The sequence below is a fragment of the Arvicola amphibius genome, chromosome 2 (assembly GCF_903992535.2).
Source record: "Arvicola amphibius chromosome 2, mArvAmp1.2, whole genome shotgun sequence".
In the NCBI taxonomy this organism is placed as follows: domain Eukaryota; kingdom Metazoa; phylum Chordata; class Mammalia; order Rodentia; family Cricetidae; genus Arvicola; species Arvicola amphibius.
Genome location: NC_052048.2, coordinates 179,842,190 through 179,849,459, shown reverse-complemented (window position 1 = coordinate 179,849,459; position 7,270 = coordinate 179,842,190).

The window sequence follows — 7,270 nt, the reverse complement described above, 5'->3', positions numbered from 1 at the left end:
TGGACTGAAACTCTGAAACTGAAAGCAAGCCACCCCAATTAAACGTTTTCTTAATAACACTTGCTGTGGTCATGGTGCCTCATCACAGCAATAACAACCCTAACTAAGATAATGCTGTTATTCCCATTTGCAGATAAGGAGGCTCATAATTTGCGCAGGGGTTCACACCAACAAAACTGCACCCTGGTCTTGTGCTCTGTGGAAGGCTGGCTCCACCTACTTTCCAAGTTTCCCTTTGCACAAGCCTGACTCTAATCTAGAGCCTCTGAGCATCCCAATTGCTTAAACTGTAGTGCCCAGCCCTTATCTAGTACACATTTGTAGCGTGTAACAAGCTTTCTGTGGACTGAGCGAATCCTGAATCGAAGCCCCGCTCTTCGCTCTTCTTCATCTTTCCCTCTGCCATGGGCGCAGGAGCAAGTTTCTGCAGGCTCCCTGAGGTTCCAAGCAGAGGAAAAGACTGGAGAGTCTCCAGCCTGGGGCTGGTGCTAATTTTGCTAGCTGGGGTCTGTCAGACGAATTCCCTACTTCCTTTTTTTACTTCCCTCGAGTTCCAAGACATCTGTGTGACTGCGTGGAGCTCCCTCCCTCCGCCTGCCTCCCAGGAAGCAGGAGATGGAGAGGCAGCTGAGCTGTGTACCCACTGTGTCTGCCACAGGAGGGTGTCCCAGGTGCAGCCACTCAGCAGGCCCCAGGTGGGCCAAGGGGGAACCGGGCCCAGAGCCAAGCTCCCAGGACCATGCACCCGCTAGGTTTTCAAGGTCTTCTGAGGTGAAAGACGGGAAGGCTTGTAGCAGTTGGTTTGAGACTTCCCAGCTCCACTCTGGCAATTGGTTACTGGTGTATTGGCTTCGAAGCCGGGCTGCTCGATAACGTAGATACAAAGCGCCGAGTGGGGCTGTGTAAAATATCACCAGAGCCGCCTCTGCCACCTGCCTTCACCACGCGCCCTTTGCTTGTTGCTAAAGGCTTAAAAATAAGCAGCAACCACGGGGAAAAAAAAAAATCAAATCAAAGTCCCAGAAATCTACACATTTTTCCTGCATGATTGTGACCACAACCTAAAGTGGTCCCACAAACCTCCCCAACCCATGTTACCTTTTGAACTTTCTGTTGTCCTTCGCGCCGCCATATTCCTGTTGCCTGAGTCTGGCAGTTCGTGTATTTCTCCTTCACCCCCTAATCCCTCCAGACTTCTAGAACCATCCATTTGGCCCTGACAACCTTTTAGAGTCACAAGAACTTAAACCAATCTTTTGTTTTATAGACAGATTGAAGACACATAAATAATGTCTTGCGAGAGTGTTACAGGGCACTAAAAAGGTTATGGGCAGTCTATAATATCCCCCAGGGAAATCTTTATAAATCTGTAGAGGGCAGCGTGAAGGGCCAAGCTCTTTCCATAATCTCTCACTACACAGTGTACTAAATACCGCTCATTGTCGCCTCCCTAAACTTTAACAACTTCCTTCTTGACAGACCTTGAGTTTGTGAAGGTGACTAGGTCTCTCAGTAAATAACCACCTTTGCCCCTACTCAAGAAATAACCTTCTAGCCTGAACCAAACATGGTGATTCTGCTTCCCTTACCAGCGACTGGCTTAGGAACAGGTATGTGACATTATGCTAGCCATGAGGAAGGAGAAGTTCAGAAGAGGTGTGGATGAGGATAGGTTCTGCTTCTTCTCGAGGCCATTCATGTCGCAGTGAGGGAGCAAGACTGCGAGCCTTGGTAGGCACCCTGTGACCTGACAGACCTGAAGACAGAACCTACCCATGGAAGGCGACAGGGATCAGAGATGGGGACCGCTTGCTGTTTCATGATGGGGAGCCGCAAAGTTAGAAAGATGTGCCTGGGATTCCTGTTAGAAGAGCGTTGCTTGTTTTCCTCGTCATGCGTGTGGTTGGACTGGGTTTTCTGTAACCTTTAAAGGAACCTGGCAAGTTCCTGAGTGATAGATAGGTATATCTATCACTTCCAGTGACAAACACAGCGTCTCCGGCCAGGTTATCCACCCCAGGCTAACTTCTTCCTTAGGTCTATGGCTTACCAGCCACAATGGCGACTCTTTACGGTCATCTAGACCAGATTTAGATTCAGCATGCAAACACATCACTGAGTGTGTCAAGGAGGCTGTTTTCAGAGAGGTTTTACTGAAAAAGGAAGACCCGCCTTGAATGTGGTAGCACCATCCAGTGCTAGCCGGGGCCAGGCTAAATCAAACATGGAGAACCAGCGTTCATGTCTCTGCTTCCTGCCTGGGTATGCCATGTGACCAGCTGTCTCATGCTCCTGCGGTCATACTTTCCCTACCATGATTGCATAGACCCTCAAATTGTGAGCCAAAACGAGCCCTCCCTTCCTTGGGTGGCCTTCCTCAGACATTTGGTCACAGCAACATGAAAAACAATTAATAGAGTGACGATTTAATAATCTCCCTGATGAACTTATGCTTAGTCAAGGTTAGGCCTTCCATTTTGTCATGAACAGTTTGTTAAATTAAGTTACCAGTCAGACATAGCAGAATCATGCAGGAGGTGAGCAGAGGATGTGAATAGACATTCCTCCATGGAGAATGTACCAATGACCTGTGAGCACGGGAAGAGATGCCCAGCATCCATAATCGTTAGGGGAATGCACATTAAAGCCTTGTGCGGGCTGTGGCTCACACAGTGCCTGCTCTGAATGTACAAGAACCTGAGTTTGAATCTCCGAAGTTCATGGTGCAGAGCTGGGTGTGGTGCTGTGTGCCTGCGAACCCTGAGCTGGCTGGCCAGCTAGTCCTGTCCAATCAGTGAACTCCAGGCTCAGTGAGAGACCCTCTCTCAGTCAGGTGGAAGATGCTAGGGGAAGACTCTTGATGTTGGCCCCTAAGCTAAACACAAACACAAACAAATCGCACATGAGATGCCAGTTCCCACCCACCAAGGCAGGTTTGACTCAAGAGAACTGGGGAGTGGTAGGTGTTTGTAAAGGCAGGGAAATTAGAGCCCACATACACTGTCAGGCAACACATTGAACAGGCAGTCACTATGATTCAGCATTTCTCCCCCTAGGACTATCTCCAAGGGAAATGAAAGCTTGGACACAGATAGATAAATATTCAGAGAAGTGTTATTCCTAATAGCCCTGGGGTAGGGATGTAGGCCAGTGCTCGAGCACTTCCTAGCATGTGCAAAGTCTTGGGTTTGATCCCTTTCCATTGGAAAAAAAATGTTTTAAGAACATATGTTAGCCAAAGAGTAGAAACAAGTCAAATACTATCTGCTAATAAGTAAATAAACACAATGTGGCATATTTGTACAGTGGGCTAGTGATGAAAATATTTGTACAGTGGGCTTCTAATGAAAAGGAAGGAAATTCTGTTGTGTGCTACAATGTGGATGGATCTTGAAAACATTACCCGTCCCAAAAGGGCATGAGCCATGTTGACCCATTCACTTCCTGAGAAACGTAGACTAGGCAAATCCACAGGAACAAAATTGATTGGCACTTGCTATATGGGATGGAGGATGAGTCCTGAAGGGCACAGGGTTTCCTAGCCATCACATCAGAAGTAATGGTGTGACCTTAGAGGAGATCCCAATTAATCCACACACCTGGTGTGCCTCTTCCAGACTCCGATCTCTAGAAGTGTCTTAGCTACTTCAACCCAGCCAGTTGCAGCAAGTTGCAGCCAGCCCCAGCCAGCCCCAGTCAGAACTAGTCAGCCCCAAACAGCCCGAGCCAGTCCCAGTCAGCCCCAGCCAGTCCCAATCAATCCCAGCCATTCCCAGCCAGTCCCAATCAGCCCCAGCCAGTCTCAGCCAACCTGAGCCAGTCCCAAACAGTCCCAACAAGTCCCAGCTAGTCTGAGCCAGTCCATACCAGAATCAGCCAGCCCCAGCCAGTCCCAACCAACCTCAGCCAGTCCCAGCCAGTCCCAATCAGCCCCAGCCAGTCCCAGCCAGTCCAAGCCTGTCCCAATCAACCCATGCCAGTCCCAGTCAGTCCCAATCAGCGCCAGCCAGTCCCAACCAGCCTCAGCCTGCCCAACCAGTCCCAACCAGTCCCAACCAGCCCCACCAGTCCTATCCAGCCCCAGCTAGTCCCAACCAGCCTTAGCCAGTCCTAACCAGTCCCAACCAGCCCCAGCCAGTCCCAACCAGCCTCAACCAGTCCCAGCCAGCCCCAGCCAGTCTGATGGTCCATGAGTCTGCCCCACCCCAGTCCTGGGTGGCTTTTCTTCATAGTATGTGTACTGTTGATACCTGTCTTCTGTACTCTGACCCATTATTCCTGGGTTGTATCACAATTAACTGTCTTGTTCTCAGAAGTTCTGTGAGTGTCTCCCAGGAGATGGCCAGCAGACATCCAAACTGTTTTGAAAGTGACAGCCTGGCTAAAGCCGTAGGCATGTGCTCTTGATAGGCTAAGCAATGACTCCAATGTACATGACCTTCCTACGGGCCTGTCACCACCCACATTGCTATGGAATATTTTTTTCCTTTTAAAAAAGAGTTTTAATTGTGTATGTACATGGGGTTGGGGCATGTGCACATAAGTACAGGTACCCTCAGTGTCCAGAAGGGTGGGGTGTTGGTACCCCTAGAACTGGAGTTCCAGGTGGATGTTAACCACCAGACTGAGTAGGTGAGAACCAAACTCATGTCCTCTGCTGAAGCGGCGAAGATTGGAAATAACCAAAAATAGTCCTTTTATAATTATTCAAGTTTAATACAAAGGGAGATAAGGGAACTTACAGAACCAAGGGTCCAGCGGAGTGACCGCGGGGCAAACGAACGGGGTGCCTTCCGGCTCCCCAATCCTATTTAAGGGGCATGGCTACCCCGCTGGAGCAGCCACGCCCCTGAACGCAGGGATTGGGCCAGCTGCCCCAACATCTCCCCTTTTTTGTCTAAATAAGACAGATTCAGAAACCAAATACAACTATATACAATGGGAACTGATCATATAAAATTACAAAAAGTAAACAATATCAGGCGAGAAGTATATAACGAAGAATTTTTCTAATCACTCTACTTTGAGAAGTCTAAATAATCTAGAAGGTAGCTACCATTATCTAATCTTCAACCCCATCAAAGATCTGAGAAGGAGAGTAAAATTACCAAAGCAACCAGGAAGCACAAACGAGAAACTTCCAAAATGTGCAACAGAAGACAGAGACAATTGACTACCTGGGCAACCACACGAAGTCTTGATAGCAATGTTGAGGCAACCAACTTTGGCTGAGGCCTGAAAAAACCTGACATACCATTATACAATGGCAAGGAACCTTTAGTAGAACTATCCTATCCTGTCTTGGCAAGATAAGACAATTCTGTTTTATCCACTTATGGATATTTTGTACTTTAGTCAGTAATGGAGGTATGGGCTTTTCTTTGCCCCAAGGCCAGTTCTGCCAAGTAGAAGACAAACTCCCAGTGGAGTGTCTTTGGTGCTCAACGTTCTCTCGGGAGTAGAGCATTGTTGCCAGGAGTGATTGTGTCTCAAAAATACAAAACTGTAGGTTAGATTAAAGGCCATGTTCTACAGTTCTTCAAAGAGGTTGAAGATTATGCTATCTATACTAAATACAACCTCTATGTGTCTAAAAAACCTGATTGTCCTAAATATAAATATGACCAACATATAATTCTCAACACTTATGTAACTGTATGACTAATAGAATAGACGACTGTGCAAAAAATGAAGACAATGATTTCCAAATGTAAACAGGGTCCTTACATAAATAATATCTGAGGTAGAAATGTACAGTGCAATATGGTAAACAATGTCATTACATAAATAATATCAGAGGTAGAGATGTACATTGCAATATAGTAAACAATGTCAATATAACAATTGTTTCAAACAGAGGTGGTATCATACTCTCATATAATGTTCAATATATCAATATACAAGAATCAACACTCATATAGTTTTTTTTTTTTTTTTAAAAAAAAAGAAAAACAATAACTCACAAAAATCAATTATTCCTTCAGATCACCAGTTAATCCCTCCCTCCCCCCCCCTTTTTTTTTTAATACATATAGATATACAGATAAATTATACCCCTGAGTCCATATAAAGCCTTCAACAACCCGACCACCCTATACCAGCCACCAATTAGTGTCCCTAAATCTGAGGGTAAACTTTATTGGGAGGGGGGGGTGTCGTCATCCAAGATTGCTTCCAGCTGACATAGGGGCGACTTTTCTTCCCAGGGGTTCCTGTGAAAGCAAATGATGGTAGAATACCCAGGGTAACATTTCGTCTAGGAAAAATGTGTCCAGCCTCTGAAATTTTTTTTTTTTTTTTTTTTTTTTTTTTTTTTGAAAAATGAGGCCAGAACGTTGTCAAAAATGTGCACCATTCAAAAGTGTTCTGTGCAATTGGTACCAAAAAACAGGCCAAAAATTAGCGCTACTAAAACATGACGTCATAATAACTAGTTGGAGTTGATGTTGCGGGGCCCCGTCTTCATCCTGGAAACTGCAAAGATTACTGAAGAAAAAAAATTTTTGTCGTTTGTTGTGAGAGAGATAAGCATTATCTACAAGGACACATACAGACGTATACGTGCATATCTTCAATGAAAGGTGCATTAAAAACAACCATAGATATGAATGAAGGCAAAGAAGGCAAATATATTGGTACCATTATCAACATTATTGTTATTAATATTCTGTCTCATAATATTACTCCTAACCTGAGACAGAAACTCTGAGAAATCTCTTATAAACAAGGTTGGAATTGGAGAGGGACTGGGCCAGAGTCCAACTCCAAGAAACCAGCTCTGAATATCTATGAAGAAATGCATATTGACACACATACAAAAATTGTTTTCTATACTCACCGAGCTTACCCAATGTTAATGCTGATCCTTGTTGGGTTGCAATTGGCTCCAATTCATCAATATTCAAGGTATGCAGGGTCCCTCAGGTCCTTTGAAGGTGAGTGTCTTCCTGTGGGGATAAGAAAAAAACCCTGCCCCCGTACTATATGTTTCTTACCATCAGTATGGTCACCATCCTTGTGCATGAATTGTTATTTTTCTTTTCCAAGGGGGTTCTCCTCTTCAAACCGAACCTTTATTAATTTTGATGGTATCCACGATTTTTCTTCTCCTGTGGAGACAAGAGCAAGACCCCTTCCCCAACGCAGCACATCCCCTGGCTTCCATTGTGAGGTTAGCACATCCTTGAAATAAACTGGTTGATTTAATTCAACAGACTTTTCCATTATCCAATGTCTCTCTGCAGCCGTTGTCCCCTTTTCATTAGCGTTG